At 41.1% G+C, this 22576-nt stretch overlaps 2 long non-coding RNA genes across 3 annotated transcripts; one reads left to right on the top strand and one right to left on the bottom strand.

Moving 5' to 3' along the window:
* Positions 1 to 10826: 10826 nt before the first annotated feature.
* On the bottom strand, positions 10827 to 17392 carry LOC145820531 (uncharacterized). Of its 2 annotated transcripts, XR_014362254.1 has the most exons (6): positions 16791 to 17392; positions 16238 to 16337; positions 14585 to 14671; positions 13775 to 14503; positions 12374 to 12514; positions 10827 to 11071 (listed from the first exon to the last, which is right to left on the bottom strand). It is a non-coding gene; the product is annotated as an uncharacterized LOC145820531 (long non-coding RNA). The 2 variants fall into 2 exon arrangements; XR_014362253.1 differs by having other exon boundaries at positions 13775 to 14671.
* LOC145820532 (uncharacterized) lies at positions 11197 to 12476 on the top strand. The gene is made up of 3 exons (XR_014362255.1): positions 11197 to 11389; positions 11519 to 11608; positions 12376 to 12476. It is a non-coding gene; the product is annotated as an uncharacterized LOC145820532 (long non-coding RNA).
* Positions 17393 to 22576: the final 5184 nt, after the last annotated feature.

Genomic DNA, 22576 nt, shown 5'->3' with positions numbered 1-22576 from the left:
TGTGGCCCTCGACCCTCGGGCCATCAATTGTGCATTTCGATGCATGAAGGCCTAAGCGGCCAAGTTTGCAAATCGATGTCAATGCATGCAACAAACAAATGAAAGCTTCACGCCCTATCATGTAGGGATCAAGGGCGTCAGCGACCGAGGATCGAGGCGCGTTACGTCACTTTGAGTATGAATGCACCTCATCCCTCGTGCTTGGTTTGACACCCCAAACCAAGCAAAATGTAATGCATGTATGCAATATGGCTCGAGTATGCAAAATGACTCAAGCTAGCAAAGCATGTCAAATGTAAACACCAACCAAACATGCAAATATGCAATGTGCTAAGCATGCAACGCTACAATGCTACCTAGATAGACAACTAGGCAAAATGATAATCATGTAATAATGCATTAACTACAAGGATGCAACAATCATGCAATGTGATGATCATACTACAAGACACAAATGCATGGACTTACACTAGGATGGAGGAACCTCAGCCACACCCCAAAACAGTGGCCAAAGGTACTAAAATGATGGTGCCAACATGCAAGACAAGCATGCAAACCAATGGGCCTAAGACTAAGGCATAAAAGCCAACTTTCAAGCGCACTTAAAAGAAGACAAGCATGGGCATTAGACCAACAAAATAAGAGCTGTGGCATGTTAGAATGAGCCCCAAAACCTACTTAAATGGCATCCCAAATGTCTAAACATGGTGGCAAATATAATGACCAACTCTTGAGGCATAAAACTACAACACTTCAAAGCATTGAAAGAGAGCCAAATGCAAGTGTAAGACCACATTACATGGACTGAAATATGGTCTCAAATGATGCCAAATTATGGGAATAAGCCAAGTAAAGCATGCTAGTGACCCACACACCCAAGGCTCTCAAGCCAAAATGCATGGTGGCTATATCAAACATGGAAAATATGACCAAATTAGTACTGAACAGTCCTTAAGCATGGCAAAACATGACCTAAAGCTTCACAAAGCTGAGCCAAAACATGCAAGCATGATGGTCCAAAGACAATATGCATTTCTAAGCAAAATAGAGGAATACAAGGCAAGTGTATTATGCATGCAAGGGGTCAACAAACCAACATGGGACAGAGGTATAATATGACCAAAAAGCACCCAAAAACCTCTGAAATAAAGCCACACAAAGCTAGGCATGCATGCTACCTTTATAAGCCTTAAACACAAGCAAAAGAGACACAAGGGGAGAGGGGTGTCCCTCCCCTATGCAAGACCTCAAAACCTCTTCTTCACTACTAAAAATCCACTGGATTTCAGTGGTGAGAAGGCCAATGCACAAAAGGTTCAAAGCTCAATCAAAGTGGGGACAAAAGGGGGCCAAACAAGGCCTAAGAGGGAGAGGTCGACCCCCAACACCAAAGTGACCTTAATGAAAGGTCTTAAGAATAAAAATAAAAGACTTTTTTCAGTTATACACAAAGTCTAAAACAGTAAGAAAGATAGGCTAAAGGCTAGTCCAAGATTGGGGAATATAGAGTAAGTAATGTTACCCTTGAAGGACCCTTGAAGAACAGCAAGCTCAGGCCCCTTTTTATGATCGAAATCAGCTCAAAACTTCAAGAACAAACCCTCAAGGCCTCCCAAGTCGAAGTATGGTGTAATAGTGTGTGTTTTAGTGCAATACTATGAACTAAACACACCTTTAGGCTATAAAACACACACAAAATGAAGAGAGAGAGGAAGATATAGAGAGAGAGTGTGTATATCAGATATATATCTATATCTTGCTCTGGTTTTTTGCTCAACCAAGGCAAAGGAAGGGGAAGGCTCCTTATATAGACAATGGAAAAGGTTAAGCTTCCAAGGGAAGCTAACAAAGGGGTCAAGGCTTCCTAAAGAAGCCAAGGCAAAGGGGCCAAGGCTTCCTTAGGAAGCTGGGACAGGTGTCCAAGCTTCTTGAGGAAGCTAAGACAAAGGTCCAAGCTTCCTCAAGAAGCTAGACCAAAAAGGTGCAAAAGGGGCAAAACAGCCACACTCGTGCATGGGGAGAAGGGTCCGTGCATTCCAGCTGGCACAGTTGGCTTGCACCATGCCTGAAAAAGGCAAAAATGTGGCACCGGCCAGAAAAGGAGGCCATCGGCCAAACAGATGGTTGGTCGACCACACCAAGTGCCGACCGGCCAATAGTATATTTCACTAATGGCCGGTAGCAATAATACACGGCCGATGGCCTCAATCCAAGGCCGGTGGGTGTCAGGGATAGCTAACAAGCTACTCTCTACCCTCAGGTACAAAACACACAAGTCCTTGGTACAAAACCAAGCACAGAACAAGCAAGTCGAGAGATCCTGAGGCAAGGCGTGTAGCCGAGACCTCCGGGAACTCAAAACAAATACGAGCATGAATGATCACCGAATATTCAAACGGTGACGTCCAAGTCTTGAGGACAATCAAAAATGGGGTGTCTACAGTTGCCCCTCTTTGACAGAACTCGAAAGTCATAACAATGACGGAAGTGAGTGTCAAAGCCCAGAGACGACCCATTTTTGACAAGGCCGAAGACTTAGACAAACATACAAGCTACAGATAAGATATGCGCTCGAAGGCGGGGGCAAAATGCAACTGACAATGCAAGAAGCCGAACATAACTTATGATCGTGCAAAGAAAGCTGTAACGAAGCATAACATGCAACCGTTTTAAGCAATCAACACAAATCCAACTACATTATAATGCAAAAAAGATGTAAGAGAATCAGGTAATTCTCGCTATGTTTCACGCGGAGAATACAATACCTGTGCGGTTCGTCTGGTTGCACCAGCTTCAAATGAACCATACATACAATATCGTGCCTGAAGAGAAAGAAAACTTAACAGGTACAATATTATTAGCAGTATGCAATCAATGCAATTGAAAGTGCGTGGCAACGCAAGTCGAGTAGGACGCATAACAATGCAATTTGGGGCAAGCATAACAATGCTATGAAGGCACAAACACATGTAAGTAAAGAACACGTGACAATGTGTACAATGTGTGTGATGGGGAACTTGAACACATGTGAGTAAAGCAATACGTGACAATGCATGCAATGTGTATAGAAAGGAACTTGAACACATGTAAGTAAAGCATAACGCGACAACGCATGCAATGTGTATAGAAAGAAACTTGAACACATGTAAGTAAAGCATAACGCGACAACGCATGCAATGTGTATAGAAAGGAACTTGAACACATGTAAGTAAAGCATAACGCGACAACGTATGCAATGTGTATAGAAAGGAGCTTGAACACATGTAAGTAAAGCATAACGCGACAACGTATGCAATGTGTATAGAAAGAAACTTGAACACATGTACATAAAGCATAACGCGACAACGCATGCAATGTGTATAGAAAGGAGCTTGAACACATGTAAGTAAACCATAATGCGACAACGCATGCAATGTGTATAGGAATTTGAACACATGTAAGTAAAGCATAACGCGACAACGCATGCAATGTGTATAGGAATTTGAACACATGTAAGTAAAGCATAACGCGACAACGCATGCAATGTGTATAGGAATTTGAACACATATAAGTAAAGCATAACGTGACAACGCATGCAATGTGTAAAGCGAGCAAGGTATGAACATATGTAAGTAAAGTACACGCAGAAACGTGCACAATGCGTAACCACCTGAGAATAAATATACACATGTAGGTAAAGCATGCAATAATGCAGGCAATGTGTATAGCGGGAATGAACACATTTTCAGCATAAGTATAGTGAAGGCATGCTACTCGCATTCGTTGAGATGCAACCAAATCAAGACGAGGCACTTGTTGAAAGTAAGACGCGTAACGAGCGTGGGGAAAGGATGTTCCTTGCATGCACCGAACATCGCACCTAGAAGACATGGCTCAAGGTCAACCACGAAGACCAGTTAACATTCCAAAGCACACTTTCTTGCACTATCTCGAGTAATGAAGGTGCCAAGCCATATAATTGACCTGAACAAGGACGCAGGAGGTGCATCGACCGCGAGGAGAGGTTACCGGTATCAATCCCGATACTCTGCTGCCCTACTCTCCTTTTGCTTTACTTTCTTTTTCTACTGTTAGTTTTTAGCACATTGCACTGCCTCAGGTAGGTTTTACCCTTTTCAAAAGGCATGATGGAAATGAAACAGCTATTTGTTCAAAAAGGAATTACATTTGTTGTTATATGCATCGTATCGCGCGGTATCACATAACAATGTGAATGAAATTGAAATTTGTTTGAAAGTTAAGCACTTGCATCGTAATAATTAGGTAGTGAACCGACTTACAACTCGATAAGCAAAACAAAGAAACTCGATAAGTTAACCAAGCGTGAGTACAACTTGGTAAGCAAAAATGAAGACTTAAAGAGAGTGAAATACAACTCAATAAGCAAATGTACAACAACTCGATAAGCAAATGGGCGTGACTCCGCAGAAATCATCACCGGAGGGCATTGAAAATGGTGGTATTCCGCAAATCCTCAGCATGTTCAATATGTAAAACAGCTCAGGGAGCAAGAAGGAATACCACCGGCCGCAGGGGAAAACCATCGGCCTCAACAAGTGGCCATCGGCCAGAATCTTTGATAATCGGCCAAAAGTTGTGGTCGGTCGGCACTATACTTGCCCGGCCGGCCATAAATGGCAGAGACCAGCAGAATGCTGACATCTGTCCTCCACTCAACCTTATCCCTTACAAAAGGCTTCAGCTTCGTAGTTTTTCTCAATTCCATACTAATTTGCTCCAAATGGAAGAGTTTCTTGCCCAAAATCTCACAGCTTGGATTGCCAACTTGGACGGCTCGAAAAAGCTGAACTTTCGGGGTTTCGGTATGAATACACTATTCATGCTGAGTCGCACTCTGCTGCACTTTTCGTTCTCCACGATGCGGCAAGGTTTTGGAATCTGGTAACACATATCTTTAGCTTTGGCGGGCAATAGGTGTGTCCTACCTTCGAAGACTTCCAAGCTTTGATGGAATCCGAGCATGATGAGGAAATCTTGCCTCAGCTTCGCTTTGGCCACGCCCAAGCCTTAGGACGAATGTGTGGACTTACTATGCACGACACTCGATCTTTGATTTGTGACGGAATGTTGGATGTTCTGAGTTTGATTTGTCAGTTTTCTGATGCCGGCGACCGCAGTAACTAGCATTGGCAAGGCTTTCGGTGACATGCCCTCTGTTTGTGCATGTTATCTCATTTCTTGCTTGTCTCGGGCTCCGGAGGGTCTAGCATCCGGTTGCTTGAGGTTGCCCAAGGCTTGAAGGAGGGCAAGGCCTCCATTGCCATGACTCTGGCTGAGACATTGATGGGCTTGGATGCATTTTATCGCCGAGAGACAACCAGATTTGCGGGGAGTCCACTACTGCTGCAGGTAATGTTTCCCACCCAATCTCACATATGTATTGCTCACACCACTCGGCCCTCAAGCTCGATTTTTCTCACAAAACCCTTTTCTTACTTTTCTCACATCGTACATCTCTCTATTCTTTATTCTCTCATTTTTCATCCCTTCCCAGGTGTGGTTGATGGATAAGTTGCAGGTTGTGGACTCTTGCCCGGCCTACTCAGCTCGCGACTACTTCTTCCGACATCGTCTGGTCGATGCCCTTGATGAAGGCTGGTGGTTTGACTGGATGTGCAGTTTGTCTGCAAATCGCATTGCTTGGCAGTGTTCTTGGCTTAACCTACCGGCGATGGGCTACAGCATGTCCCGGCAGATTGGGATTCAGTTGATTGGCTTAACCCACTGTGTGTTCTACTTCCCGTTCCGGTTCCAGCGTCAGTTTGGCCACGATCAGACTTGCCCACCAGAGGGGATAGAGTATCCTGCTGCGTTCTCGGTTCGAGGTGCACAGCTTGCTTGGCATGTCACAGCATAGGGGGCTAGGGAACTCCTGGCCCCCGCTCCTACTTTTAGTTGTACTTTGTCTGATGAGTGCATAGATTGGCTTAATGAAGAGGCACAGATTGGGCCCAGCTTGGCATCAGAGGCTTCGACCAGCTCTGGGAGGGGGCGTAGGAGCACCTGACTTGTCTATGCCCCGGATTTATTGCTTTATCAGAACTTTCAAGTTTTCTTTATGAATGTAATAAAAAGCAACTTTAATTTGTGTGCAGGAGCAGGAAAACTCTGTATTGAAATCAATGAAATTGAAGGTTATGGGTACTGAAAATTTTTCGCTTTGGTCCAAAAATGGTCTAAGTTGTAAAAAGATTAATTTGAAGAAAGTCAACTTTTATCAAAACTTTTCAAAACCATTTTTCGATATGGATCAGAACTGGATATGCCTGAAATCTGTCACTGAGATGCATAACATTGGATTCCAGCAACTGGAAAGTTGCTCCTAGTTTGAATAGCACTGCAGCACTGCACAACAACGGAAAGTTGCCCCTAGTTTGAAGAGCACTGCACCGGAGATCATAACCGAACTCTTGAATGCTGAATAGATGAAGATGGTCGAGATGATCAAATGGACTAAGTTGATCGGGGAAAAGCTTATGGCTAAACTTCAGGATAAAGTTGCCTACGTATCCCAAAGATGGGAATCAAGCCTTACGTAGTTCAGGCTCGGGTTCACGCGAGTATTTTCACTCTCCTTTTGCGCTCTAACTTTTGCCAAGACTGCCCTTTGCGGGTTTTCAACCTTGCGAGCTCAGTTTTTATAATTTCTAATTTTTCATGCTCTAACTTTTGCCTAGGTCACCCTTTCAGGTTTTCGGCCTAGCGAGCCTATCAGGGATAATATTTCTTTAACTTGTCCATGTTGATCGGTTGTGAGAACTCTATGCCATCTAGATCCATCAGAACCACAGCTCCACCTGACTAGATAGACTTGATGATGTAGGGACCAGTCCAATTGGGTATGAACTTGCCCCTAGGGTCGTGAATGGGAGCTCGGTTGTCCTTGAGCACCAAATCTCATTCTTTCAGATTCCTGGACTTAACTTTCTTGTTAAAAGCCCTGGCGATTCTGCACTGATAACCTTGAACATGGTACAGTGCTTTCAGTCTGCACTCGTCAAAGAGCATGAGTTCTTCAAATCTGCTCTGTTGCCAATCTGCTTCGGCTATCTGACACTCGGCCAATACTCGCAATGACGGAACCTCAATCTCAATAGGTAGAACGGCCTCCATCCCATATACTAATGAGTACGGGGTCGCCCCAATAGAAGTTCTAATCAAAGTCCGGTAGCCCCACAGAGCAAACGGCAGCTTATCTGGCTAATCCCGGTAGGTTTCCACCATCTTCTGTAAAATGCGCTTGACATTCTTGTTAGCGGCCTCAATTGCTCCATTGGTTTCTGGCCGGTATGTGGATGACTTATGAAAAGCCACATTATATTTTTCTAACAAGTCAATCACTTCCTTCTTGAAGTGGGAGCCGTTATCTGAAATGATCTCATTGGGGACCCCATAGCAACAAATGATGTTGTTCCTAATGAACTTCGCAACATGTGAAGCCTTCAACACCGCATAGGATTGGGCCTCAACCCACTTTGTAAAGTAATCTATCGTGACCAGGATGAACTCATGCCCATTCGACCCCTTCGGAGTGACAGCCCCGATCACATCAATTCCCCAAACTGAAAATGGCCATGGCGAAGTCATGTTGTATAGCTTCGACGGCGGAATATTCATGCGGTTTCCGTGGATCTGACACTGGTGGCATCGCCGAACAAAGCTGATACAATCCTCCTCCATGGTGGACCAGTAGTAACCTTATCTGAGGATCTTACACGCTAGCATTACCCCGTTCATATGTGCTCCACATTCTCCTCCACGGATGGCCTCCATTAGGCGCTTTGATTCTTTAGCTTCTACACATAGCTTATGCATTCCCAGATGACCTCTCTTATATAGCTTACCCCCGCAGATGATGAACTGGACGGCCATTCTTCTGATTGCCCTTTTATCTTTGGCATTTGCCCCTGGTGGATACGCCTCATTCTCTAAGAAGTTCCAAATGTCGTAATACCAAGGGTTCTCGTCCTGAACCTCATATATAGCAGCAATCGACTCGTAGGCTGGCGCAAATTTCTGGTCAATAATGACTGGACACATCCGGACTCCAAACGGGATGTCTATCATGGAAGATAGAGTTGCTAGTGAATCTGCGAACCTGTTGTTCTCTCTTAATAGATGAGCGAAGTTTAGCTTCTCAAATCGAGGAATTAACAAGTCCAAGGTTTGGTGGTACATTATCATCTTTTCTTCTTTGACTTTCCAATCTCCTTTTGCTTGAGACACAACAAGGTTCGAGTCCCCGATGGCGTCCAACCATTTTGCCCCTCGCTCCAGGGCTGCTTCTAGACCAGCAATGCATGCCTCATATTCTGCTTCGTTGTTCGAGACTTTGAACCGGAGTTTGAAGGCTAGAGGGATACGGGAATTGTCGGGTGCTATCAGCAACACCCCTATTCCATACCCGTACTGATTTGATGCTCCGTCAAAGTACATCATCCAAGTTTCATCATTGATATGAAAAATGGCCTCATTTGGGAATAAGTACTCAACTGCTTCACCCCCTTCCAGTGGATGATTGGCTAAGAATTCTGCTACTGCTCTTCCCTTGACTGACTTGCGCGTCACATACTTCAGATCGAATTCGGAAAGCAACAGCAACCAACGAGCTAGCCTACCCGTAAGTGCTGGTTTCTCAAAGAGATATTTGATGGGATCTAGTATCGAAACCAACATTACGGAGTGAGCTAACAGGTAGTGCCGCAGCTTCCTGGTAGCCCACACCAAGGCTAAACAAGCCTTCTCCAACGGTATGTAACGGGTCTCATACTCTAGCATCTTCTTGCTTAGGTAATAGATGGCTCTCTCCACCTTGTCCTCTGATTCTTGCGCGAGCATGCAGCCCATTGTAGTCTCAGTTACTAAAAGATACAATATCAATGGCTTCTCCGGTTCAGGTGGTGACAACACGGGTGGGTTCTGTAAGTATTCCTTGATCTGTTCAAAAGTAGCTTGGCATCGGCCGTCCCACAGGAATTTCTTCCCTTTCTTCAAGAGGCCAAAAAGTGGTTCACAAGTCAAGGTTAATTTTGAGATAAACCGTCTTATGAATTGCACTTTACCTAGAAAGCCTCGCACCTCCTTTTCAGTCCTTGGTGGTGGCATTTCTAAGATGGCCTTGATTTTGGAAGGGTCGACTTCGATACCTCTCTGTGTAATCAGGAATCCCAGCATCTTTCCCGCTGTAACACCAAACGTACACTTTTGAGGATTCAGCCGCAACAGAAATTCTCTGATCCTTTGAAAGAACTTTTGCAAGGCGGTGTAGTGGCCCTCTCTTTCTTTGGATTTGACAATCATGTCGTCCGCGTACACCTCAACCTCTTTGTGGATCATGTTATACAATATTGTGGTCGCGGCCCGTTGATATGTAGCTCCAGCATTCTTCAACCCAAACGGCATTACTCTGTAGCAGTATGTCCCCCACGGGGTAGTGAATGCAATCTTTTCCCGGTCTTTAGGTGCCATCGCTATCTGATTATAGCCTGAGAAGCCATCCATAAACGAGAGCAAAGCATGCCCCGCTGTGAAATCCACTAACTCATCAATATGCGGCAAGGGAAAGTCGTCTTTCGGACTAGCTCTGTTCAAGTCCCTGAAATCCACGCATACCCTGATCCTACCACCCTTCTTCGGCACCGGAACAATGTTGGCCAACCAAGTCGGGTATTCGGATACCAGCAAGAACCCTGTATCGATTTGCTTGGTGACCTATTCCTTAATCTTGATGGCCCAGTCAGGGCGAATTCTTCTGAGTTTTTGTTTAACGGGTCGGGCCTCGGGGTCAAGAGGGATCCGGTGCTGTACAATCTCAGGATCGATTCCAGGTATGTCTTCGTAGGACCACGCGAAAACATCTTTGAAATCTTTTAATAAAGCGACTAAGCGCTCGTGTTCCTTCGAAGACAACGTGGACACGATCTAGACCACACTACAACAAGTTGGGTCTTGAATGACGAAATTTTTTTCTCTCTAAAGAGCTAATTTCGTCACTATAGATATTTGTGAGGAAATATTTTCGTCACCGGTTTCGTCATTGAATGTTTGTCACTAAAAACCAACGTGACGAAAAATAATTTTGTCACCAATGAAATTACTTCAGTGACGAAATTTTTTGTCACCAATAAAACAACATTTTGTCACCAAAAATTCTCATTTTCGTCACCAAATAGTTATTCAGTACCATATTTATGACTTTAGTTGACGAATAAATTTGTCACGCATGTTGATCATTGATGAGGAAATAATTTCGTCACAATAAGATGTAAAGATGACGAAATTTTTCGTCTTCAAAAGTCATAATTTTTTGTCACCAATAAAACAAAATTTTGTCGCAAAAAATTCTCATTTTCGTCACCAAATAATTGTTCAGTACCATATTTATAACTTTAGTTAACGAATAAATTTGTCACGCATATTGATCATTGATGAGGAAATAATTGTCACAATAAGATGTAAATGTGACGAAATTTTTCGTCTTCAAAAGTCATACATGGGTGACGAAATATATTTCGTCATAAATATATATACACGTGACAAAATTTTTAGTCACCAAACAACAAAATAAATAAAAACTTTCATATATAAACTACAATAAATTTTCTCACAAATTTTTTTTATTAGTGACGAATAATCACTTTGTCATAATAAGAAGTACAAATGACGAAAAAATTCGTCACTAAAGTTGTTCCATATTTTATATTCAATTTAAGTTATTATTTCACAAATATCTCTGCTCAGATCCCAGTAGCCTTTTAATTGTACTAAGAAATCCACTAGCTATTATACACCACTCCACACAAAAATTCACTAAACCATTATATTATAAATCAAAATGTATCCATCAAACAACTTTAATAATAATCCATTATGTATAACAAAAAAATCATCAAAGCAAATCCCAAAATGAACTAATATGGTGTCCACAAAAAAAATCAACACTCAATCTTGATTTGCAACTACAACTAAGTATCAGTTCAGGAAATAAATAAATAATTCAACACTTGATCTTGATTTGCAAATATGCTTCCAAACGTCATCAAAAACCAATCTGTAAAGAAAATAAATAAGGAAGACATTAATATATTATTAATTACATCTAAAATCATATTTAAATAATTTTATTTTATAAACCAATTTAATAGAAATGCATATAACAATCCAAAACTTCAAAGAGTTGAAGTAATCCTTAATGATAAGCAACACAGATAACAGAAAATGACAAAAGATTGCAAGAATACCATGTATCACTAGCACTAATGCCAACAAGAACCAAAGAGAATCACATGACGTGTTCACAACCTAATCAATCCATAGTTCTCTGTGCAGTGCATTAACCACAATGTGGAGACTGTTCTAGACCTATCTGGTATGACAATCTTCATTACATAAAGATCATAATCGAAAAGAATTTAAGTTCAATTATCATATTATATAATTAGTAGTCTCTACTTCAGAGGTTCTGACACACATTATTGCTCATTTTTTTCTTTTATAGATGATATGCCAAGATTAGTTCAAGGTGACTCTGCAAGAGTTGTTCAAATTTTTGCAAACCTAATTAGCAATTCTATCAAGTTTACTACGTGTAAGTGCAACTGTCACACTGCCTGATTTGCAAGCTCAATGTTTTTGTGTTTCGATAAATCAATTTGCAATGCAGCTTAAACAGTGAATGAAACTAAGAGACAAGAGGGAAAAAAAAAGGTCCAAGTAATTTTTTTTATCAAAGTTAACATACAGATAAGAATAGAAAAGAGGAATACATAAGCAAAAGTGCTCTTTCAATTAACTGCCTATAAGTCTATCTCAATGCCAAAAAAACTAGATTCCTCTAATGATCTCCAACAAAGTTTTGAATTGATATGGGTTTTTCTAATACATATTTGCTTCTTATTTTCTACGAGGCTTCTCATCACCATTCTGTTTCCTCTACCTAATTCATTTTTATCAAAATTTTACGATTTTATTTCTATGTAAGAGGCATAACTGATTTTATAATTTGACATCTGGATGACAGCTTAAAAGAATGTACCCCAATCAACAGTTCATAATTAGGGCATTCAGGCTAATGAAAGACTCATAAAGCCGAAGGTTTTGATGTTGGAATCTCTCAGATCATTACTTCATTACACATTGCTAAATTCCAAGTAACATAATCTAGTTTGTCAATGATTAATATTTTGAATCATCCAAACTTCATTAAAGGAGGATTGTAACACAATTTAAAGCATCAAAAAAAAAGAAAAAAAAAGAAAAAGAAAAAGCACAAGTTCATTCATTTACAAGAGAATTAATTTTCTTTAGAAAGTAAAGGTAAAACCAGCAGGATTTAATTTTCCAAGTGGCTTACAGCTGGCTACATTGTTCTGCGAGGATGGTGTGAGAATCCAAACACTTCTAGCAACGGCAGGAAGTTTCATCTCAATCCAAAGGAATCATGGAGTACACATAAAATTTTTTTGAAGCAATATGTAAACCACGCAAAGAGATCCTGCAAAAAAGATAACAAAGTGATTCTTTGGTTTGAAGTTGATGACACTGGCTGTGGTATGTACCTCAGAGCTATGTAATGGACTCTTAACTACCTACAACATAATACATTCAATTTAAAAAAAAAAAAAATTCTTGATTGACCTCTCTCCTTTATTTTCTTATTGTAGGAATCGATCCAAGCAAATGGGAGTCTATTTTTGAAAGCTTTGAGCAAGCTGATCCCTCAACAACTCGCACGTAAGCAGATTTCCAAGATGTACATCCTCCACTGGTTAAATTTATTAATAAGAATCCATTATTGAGTAAATGTGAAGTCTATTGTGTTGTTACAATTATTGTTTATATGCTATAATAAACTCTATAATGAATTTCTTGAACTCTTTTTCCATTTTCAGGCATGGTGGCACTGGCCTTGGCCTATGCATTGTGCGAACCTTGGTGAGTAAAAGCATTTTCCCTGGTATAAAATTTTTTTGTCACGAAAACCGAAACACTAGAACTAGAGCAAAACAAAATCTCAATCAGGTTGACACATGTGACATTTGGGTTGACTCATAATTCATCTTATTTGAAATGTAACTAAAAAATGTCACTTATTATTTTTTGTATTTTGCACACCACCTCTTTGTGGATCTCCTTATTCTATCTTACAATGTGAGGTGCTAACAGGTGAACAAGATGGGTGGAGAAATCAAAGTGGTAAAGAAGAATGGCCCAGGCACTCTAATGCGATTATACTTACTTCTCGGTACATCAGCAGATACTGCAGGAAAGCATTGTCAACTAAAATTTACTGAACATAGCTTGATGGTAAGTTACTTCATTCTGACATGTAAATATTTTTTACCAAGAACCCTTGATCTCCTAGTGAGGTGCAAAGATTCTAGCCAACGAAAATAAGGGAAATTATTGATAACATGTAATCTAGTACACAGAGTCCAAAATTGTTTTCTGCAATACTTTTGCTGCAAACAGTTCTTGGATCTAGACAATGAAATCTAAAGATCACAATCCCTCTTTACCTTCCTCCCTCTGCGTAGAATACATGGCCATGAATAGGTAGGACAAACTTCATACTGGAGTCTAAAAGCTGATATGAAATTTAGCTGAAATAATTTTTTATTCAAACTCATGTGTGAAAGATTTTGACAGTAATGATTGATATGTTCAAAATTGGAATGCAGGTCCTACTTGCACTGAATGGTAAAATGGGTAGATTGAAAATAACTCAGTGGTTACAGAAAAACGAAGTGCTTACCTGGGAAGCATCTGAATGGAATGAGCTGACTCAAATTCTTCAGGAACGCTTTAAAGCCAAAAGTAATGCACAATGTTCACCTACAGAATGCTCAAAAGCCGAATCATTAAATAAGCAAGAAGTGAAGGATTCAGTGTTCATCATAGTTGTTGACATAGGCCTACTTGACTTGAACACGGATATATGGAAGGAACAGTTAAATTTCCTTGATAAATACTGCGGGAAAGCAAAGTTTGCATGGATACTAAACCATGACACCTCCAACACCATTAAGATGGAGCTTCGTAGTAAAGGGCATCTATTGATGGTTAATAGACCACTATACAAGGCAAAAATGATTCAAATTTTGGAAGCTGCAATAAAGGAGAGAAATCTTGAGCTGCAAAAGAAAACTAATGCCTTCAAATCTATGACAGCAGAAGGTGATTTGCATGAATGTCTCGAATTAGATCCCATTCAGTATGACGCAGCCAGTTCTGATGATTCTGATAAGTCCGAAATGGGAAGTTCTAAGTCAGAAAACTAATGCTTTCAATCGTCCTCTGTTGGTCAAATATAAAACTACTCTTCAGTATATCATTTAAAACAACTACAAGAAGATAAAAATAACTCTGTATTCGTATAAATTAATTGAGGTATTAATTAAATAAAAGAAAAGAGATGTACATTCTGCTAGCTGCGATTGCCGCTGATAAACATTGGAACAAAACTAATAACAAAGCGGAGCTCCTGCAGCACTGACAACTATGGTAGAATTTGTGCAAAAAGTTGACCTTAAGTAAATTGAATTTCAAGTTTCATAAGCAGTACCTTATGTGGAAGATTGGAGTAAAGTAAAACAAATGAGAAAATTGGAAGAATGTAGAAAAAAACCCTCCTATCAAGAAAAACCCCAATCTGCAACAAATATGTTACATCAAGTTAGAAACGAGGAAATGTACTTTAACTCAAGTTGGACAATTTCAAAGAGATCCAAATTCTAAGCAACATGTATGCTGTATAGAGTTTTAACCAGATGTCACTACATCAAAAGATCTGCAAATTATTATTACACTAAAACATGAATAGTTTAAGAAAAAGAAAAGCCTCGCTAGCTATTTATGCAAACAAAAACCAACTCAGAGAAGCATTTAACATTAAAGATTTTTAAATAAGTTCTTATGCTTATAAAACATGTAATATGATTAGCAGGCGAAATGACCATCAATACTTTACTGAGCTCGAAAGAAAAAACATTTCTCGGGGCCACTTTTCTAGTAAGATATAATACCCACTACACTGCACTCCAGAGTTGTTAACCATGACAATAGAGAAGAATCTGAAAAATGTAGACATCCAATCTAAGAAGCAAGCATATCTCATCACATTGTGACTGAACAACTAGCACATACACAAGAATGAGATGCCTAGCAAGGCAAGAAACAACTTTTTAAATCAATTTCTAGACTCACCAAAAAGAGAGGATATGAAGCAAGCAACGAGCAGGAAAGTGCTGAAGTGAAGTACCAATAAAATGGGATGTGTCTAGGGAGTAAATATTGAGGAACAAATAAAATATGAATTTCACAAGATACTCTAGTTATGTCAAGGGTGTATTTTGACTAGAGTTTTGAGGAATTTATGACATAAAAAGTATAATAGAAATCTGCACCATTCAAGAATCAAAAGATCAAATAGATTAAGAAATAAAATATAGAGGTGCATATTACAACAAGATCAAACCCAAGCCAAACACCACAAATAAAAACAACCAACGGCTATCAGCAGCCACACCCAGAAACAGAGTATCACAGCCATCTACAATACTTGTGTTTACTCTTTGCTGTTGAAAATGAATAAATAAATAAACGATAATGACTAGTGCTGTTTACTCCATCTAATAGAATTATAATTTCGCCCATGTACTAATTAAAAGTAAAAACTAATTAATGCCTAAGATAAAAACTTGCTTATAGATGACATTTTATCTTTAAAAATCTTTATTGATGAGCATTTCATCTTTAAAAACAAATAAAGATTAGCATTTCATGCAAAGGTTTTGAAGGGTTGGGTTTTTTTTGGAGCAAGTTTGTTTCTGCCTAGAAAAATTATTTATAAAAAGAAAATTTGATAGCTCTGTCAGCAAAATTGGTGAATATGGATGTTTTTTATGTTGAAATAATTTCCAGTGAAACCATCAAACCATCTTCACCAACACCTTCCCACCTAAAAACATCGGTTCTCCTATAGCTTCATCCGACTCCCGAAATAACTTTTTTTTAAATGTCAATTTGCAGTGCAAGATTTCTCCTTTACTTCGGTCCTTTGCTGCCTTAAATTCAGCTAGCAGATCCCCAATGTATTTGTTATCATCCAACCCAATATACTCCTCTATATGACATCAAAATGCATATTATTATGAAAACAAAAGCAAATATATATATATATATATATATATTTTAGGAACTCAGGTAAAACAAATACCATTTCCAATTTCAGGTGATTTAGAACCAGCAACAACCTTCCGACACTCAAACAGACTGAAGCTAGAATATGCCGACAATTTAATAATCCCTGCAAGCTCCTGAAGTAGTAATGCTGTTAAACAATACTCATAAACCACAAGAAAAAATCAATAAAGAACAAAAAGAAGATGCATACTGAAATGTTATAGAAGAGAACAAGAACACAGTAACTATCTACCATTTGAACCCAAAAAGTGTCAATTTTTATAAGTAAATCCATAACTGTTCAAAGCCAAGCACATATGGTTCAAATATCTCAAATGTCAAATCAAAATTTTAGAACACAGGGGGACCAATAACGACATGTATACAGTCAGTGGACTACCACATAACAAATATAGCAACCAAGGAGGCCATTAAAATTACAAAAGCATGTAATACAAACAATATGTATTTTAACAAGTCAAACTTATACAAAATAATCTAAAACTAACACTGTAAAAGGAAATAACTAATCAGGCATAATAAACTCAAATTTTGTATGGGTAGAAGGAATATCTGAAATAACTTACTTCCTACTATCATTTAGACGACTACTAGATCAAATGCATCACATGCAGAGAATGTAGCAACTGGTGGTGACGCCCTTGAGCTTCTTGAAACGAGCAATGATCTTGTCGAAATGTAGAGTCTCTTGACGCCCAGTTCCTTTCACAACATACATCTTTAAAAAGCTCCCAAACTAGATAGATAGTAAAGAATTTTCAGAGAGGACTTTCGTCGAACAGGTTTGGTGCACAATGTGGCTGATACAACCAAATCAATCAACAATCAGATACCCAATTACACACATATACAGACTTCGAATTTCAATTTCCGCCATTAGGGTTTGGAAATCGAACAATCAGATACCTAATTACACGCACACACACATATAGAAATCACTGAAGCTTTATATATATATATATATATATATAACTTTGAACATAGATTATGAACCAACAAAAATCGAACACAGATTTGGCCCCCATCGTTCATCTCGGTGGTTGTAGCAGCGGAGGAAGAGCCCTCACATCTCAGATCTACCATAAATCCAACAGATTTGAAGCCTTCATATCTCATATCGTCGTCGTCCGAGAATGGCACGAAGATGGTGAAGACAGTGGTGGTGGTGGTGGTGGTGTGCGGTGGATGTGAGGGTGAAGACGGTGGCGGCCATGGAAGAGGAGTAAAGGGCAGGGAGACCGTCATCGATCTGGTGTTTGGAGTTCTCGATACCCAAGGAGTTGGAGATTATTGGTGAAAAGCCCCAAAATTTGAGTTTATACAAAATTTGAGTTTATAACTAATCAGGCATAATAAACTTATACAAAATTTGAGTTTATACAAAATTTGAGTTTATAACTAATCAGGCATAATAAACTTATACAAAATTCTCACCAAAACTTTCAAAATTTTGACAATTTTGACATCATAAAAAAAAGTTAGTGGGAAAAATTTAGGTGACGAAACTTATTTTTTTTCTCACCTAAAAGTAAATATTTATTGACAGAAATAAATTTCGTCACCTATTATTTTATTTTTTTTATTATACGTGACAAAATTTATAATTCCTCATAGATCATTCTTATTTAGTGACGAAATTTGTTTTCTTCACTAATTTTTGTCACCATACCAAAATAGAGAATAAGAGAAAGAGACACCAAAAAAAGAGCAAAGAGAAATCATGTACCAAATCATCAAGCGAAGAAGATGTGGCGGTTACCGGCAAGGCTGCTACGGCGGTGACGATCGACAAGACTAATAAAGGCGACGATGGGCGATCGGCGTGGTAGAGGAGCAAGAGGTAAGACAAATTAATACCCTATTTTGAGAGAGAGAGATGATAAACAGAAAAAAATGATAAAAAAAATTAATACCTTTTTTTTTTTTTATTGTCGCTCAATATATCAAAAATTTTCCACCAAAATTGGTGACAATATTATTTCCTCACCAAAAGATATCAGAAATATTAAAACGTTTTGGTGACGAAAATATATTCATCACAAATAATTTTACAATTAGTGACAAATTTTTTTGTCACCAAAAGTCCCAAAATTTTGGCGCCACCGAAAAAAATAGCGGGAAAATTTTTGGTGACGAAACTTAAGTTTTCCTCACTTAAAATGAAGTATTTATTGACGAAAATATATTTTGTCACCTATCATTTTTATTTTTTTATCATATGTGACAAAATTTAAAAATTCCTCACGAATTATTTTCATTTAGTGACGAATTTTATTTTCTTCACTAGTTTTCGTCACCATAGGTTACTTTTGTTGTAGTGCCAGCCGCGGGTCCTTCTCCATACCAATATTCACAGTAGTGATTTCATCAACTAAAGGCTTAACAAATCTTTCCTATTCTTGATCAATCAATCATTGCAAAACCGGAGGAATTTCTTCCTCATCATTTTTGTCAAAATTTTGAAAGTCCTGATTCAAGTAATAAACCAAAGGCATAGAAAAGTACTCAGAAACCACATCCACATCATTCTCATTAAGTGCTTCCGAACCGTCCGATTCTTCTGTTACAACAGACTCAAAAGAGAAAGAAAAAGACGACCTGGATAGGACTGTGGCATCCGGGTTATCACCCTCAGGAATACCGGACTCAGACTCAGTTGAGCTGGAACCTGATTCCGACTCACAAGACTCGGTGGAATCAGATTCCGGCTTACTACCTGACTCGGCGCTGCTTGACAAAAATCCCTCTTCATACTGCCAAATGAGAGAGGGTGCGATAGATGCATCCAAAATAGTTGCTGGTAGACCCACAGCCGTTCCATTCCCGATCATGCATACCGAGAAGTTATCCCCCAAGCACTTCTGTTCAATCGGAGGATCTGAAAGTAGACATGCCAGTGCTACCCCCATTTCATTTTTAGCGTCCTCAGACTGCACTTTCTTACTCTGCTCAGCCTCAGCCAATGGGTCCATCTGCTCTTCGGCAACGTCATCCCTGGATAACTGCAAATCAAAGAAGATCTCAAACCCCGGCACGCGCTTCCTCTCCGCGTTCAGCCACGGCTCTGGGAAACCACAAAATGGAAAGTCCTCCCCCTCCCGAACAAAGCGTCCGTTTAGGGTACCCTGAATGGGCCGGTGCATTAAGTCAAAAGGCTTCCCCGCCTTCTTCGCTCTGGCTCTCCTAGCCATCTCCTTACCCTTCCTTATCCAATCCTCTCTGGTGGGCAGATAACCCAAGCCAAAGGTATGTGGGTTGTGTGGCACCTCGGCCAATGCTGTGACGCCCTTCCGGCCGCTCTTTCCCAATCCCATCCCGGGGATGTGTTGAAGCTTGTTCATGAGGTATACTGATTGAGCACTGACATACACCCCCTCACTAACAGCTAAGATGTTCTGCATGACCCGGGCCTCAGCTAGGGTAAAACCGGATGAGAACACATCCTCCATACCGTGCTTAATTTCCAAAACTGGCGTAGACACTTCCGGTGGTGGATGGATCGATGAATTCCCAAAAACTATAGCCACCTCCTTCCCGTGGGGGTATTTCAACATCTGGTGCAAGGTGAAAGAAACTGCCTTTACCTGGTGCAACCACGGTCGCCCCAAAAGTAGGTTAAAGGTTGCGGGAACGTCCAAGACGTGGAAATTAATCTCGTGCTATCCTGGACCAACCTGGGTCTGAATTTTGACAGTCCCCATCACCTCCCTGCTTGTGTTATCGTACGCACGAATCACCTGGGCAGTTGGCATGAAGTCCGCGGGCTTCAACCCGATTGCATATGCCGTCCTTGACGGGCACACATTAATGACGGACCCCGTGTCGACAAGAACCACTGGTACCCATTTGCCTCTACATTCCACAGAGATGTAGAGAGGTTTGTTGTGGTTTACCCCTTCGGGTGGCAATTCCTTGTCAGAAAAAGTCCGCATCGGGGTAGCTCCTCCCGGAAAGACTAATCCTACCAACTGCTCTGGCGTGGTTTCTATCGAGAGCTTGGCCTTGTCCATTGCCGATAGGACGGCCTGTCTATGTACTCGAGAAGCCATAAGCAGTCCCTAGATGAAATGTCTGCTTGTATCTTTTTCAACTGTCTCAAGACGGCCTCATCTTCAAGTTGCTTTTATTTCTGCTTCTCCGCTTCCCTATCCTTCCTAGACGCCTCTGGTTGATCTAGGTGTGGAGGCTTGAAATACCGTCCACTCCTAGTCATATGATCGACTTCGCCGATATACCAGGTATCATCTGGCTGATTGCTCTCTCAATCCTCATCCGTGTGGGCAAGACATAAATCATCGTCCTTCCACCACATTTCGTCGACAGCCAACAGACACCTGTCTGGCTCCGGTACAATTGCACTCGCAGTACTCTCTGTCCACATGCTCGCATCATTCTCTGTCTTTGTGCACACAGCAGTTTCAGTCCCTGCGTGGGCCGTAGCTTTCCTGATTCTCTCAGAATCCTCAAACCTTTCCTGTTCCAACTGTGTCAGTACAGCTCGCTGTTCATCAATTCCTGAATTCAAAATGCTCCAATCCTGAGCGAAATTCTTGACACCGACGCTCTTCGGCGATTCATTTTGACTTCCGGCCCTTCCGGCCACAACTGATATTCTCGCCCCTACCGGGCCCTGTTCTGGTTGGAATTCTTCCACAACATCTGGTTGATCATCTAGCCACCCGGTAGCCTCTGCCGATTCCTCATAATCAAACCAGTTGACTGTCGTGTCCCCTGGATCTTGGTCATTGAAAAACTAGAGGTTGGCAAAGTCCTCTCCCACAGCCGCCAAATCATTTACCCCTTGCTCAAATCTATCCCCCTGGATCACACACAACTCTGCCCTCTCTGGCAATTCTACACTTGGCCTAGCCTGGCCTGCTGACAGAATGTAATCACTCGGATTGTAGGCTTCCTCAATGAGACTCGCAGACTGTTCAAACCTTGACTCAGCAATCCCATCCTCCTCTGCAATCTCTTCTGCTCTGTCTTCGACAGTCACCACCATTGGTTCGGGTTGGGTTTTGGAGATGTCCAACATGCACAAGTCAGTGCAGTCGGGAAGGAACACCTCCGGCTTAGGTAGGTGGGAAGGAGTGATATAGATGCTAGGATCGTAAGACACGACCCCAGTCTGGATGAAGTTGATACGTTTGGGAGGTGGAGCTTGGTTGTGCGGAGGGAGAGGGTTGGTTGTGACGATGGGTTTTTCTGGAGGCAGGATAACCCCGTTATCGATGAGATCTTGAATCTCATGACGTAATTGGTAGCATTGGTCGGTGTCATGACCGTGCTGTTGGTGAAATGCGCAATATTTGGCTGGGTTGTGGGTAGGGGGAAGTTTTTTCGATAATGGCCGTGGCTCTAGGGGTTTCAGGTGCCCCTTTCTGATTAAAACCCCTAAAGCCTTGGACAAGGACATGTATAGTGGGGCGAAGGCTCTTTGGCTTTTGGGTTGGTATTTGGCTGTTTGTGTATTGCTTCCGGACGCGCCGGAGAATGGCATAGCTGCCACGGTCCTTGGAGGGGGAGGGGGGATGGTGGTGACCATGCTCACTTCTGAGGCTCTTGTAGTTGTAACACCACTCGGGCCAGCATTGTTGTTGCGATTGAAAGTTCTTCTGGGTTGCTTCCGGTCATTATCAATTGAGCCCTGCTTCAAGGCATCTTCAATCTGTACTCCCATCTCATGCAGATCTGAAAAGGTAGGGAATGGGAGCACGATCATCTTCTGCATCAACTTAGGCTGGAGATTGCGCACAATCATCCTAATCTGGTCTTTGTCCGTGGGCCTTAGGGTCATCATCGAGGCCTTGGCCCTCCATCTGGTCTCTAACTCTGAAAAGCTCTCCTTAGGCTCCTACCTCGTTGTCTCGAGATCACGAGTCGTAATCTCGATTTGCGTGTTATACGAATATTGTGCAATGAAGGCCTCGGCCATCTCATCCCAGTTTCTCTTGACGTCATCTTCTAATTTGGCATACCAGATGGCCGCCACACCTGACAGGGTCGGGCCGAACAAAGATAGCTTTTGTAGTCTGGTGAGGCCCATCGGCCTTAAGATATCGAAAAACAACCTCAGATGCACCATAGGGTCCCCGGACCCATCGAATCGGTCAATGTGCGCATCTTGAATCGGTCTGGCAGCGTCACGGCTGCGTCGGTATACCCGTCTTCAATATCAGGGATGGTCTTGACTCCCTGGGATTTCTTAAACATCTTTTCCAGCTTGCTCAGCTTTAATGCCGTGGGATCCACTTCGAACTCGAATGGAGAATCCGGTGCATTGATAGGTGTGGGTGCCTTGGATAGTTGTGGTAGAATCGGTGGCGGAGCTGGCCCCGTCGGGATGTCT

This window comes from Camellia sinensis, chromosome 2 (assembly GCF_055761805.1).
Source record: "Camellia sinensis isolate YWXY chromosome 2, ASM5576180v1, whole genome shotgun sequence".
NCBI classification, from domain to species: domain Eukaryota; kingdom Viridiplantae; phylum Streptophyta; class Magnoliopsida; order Ericales; family Theaceae; genus Camellia; species Camellia sinensis.
This window is presented reverse-complemented; position numbering and strand designations above follow the sequence as displayed.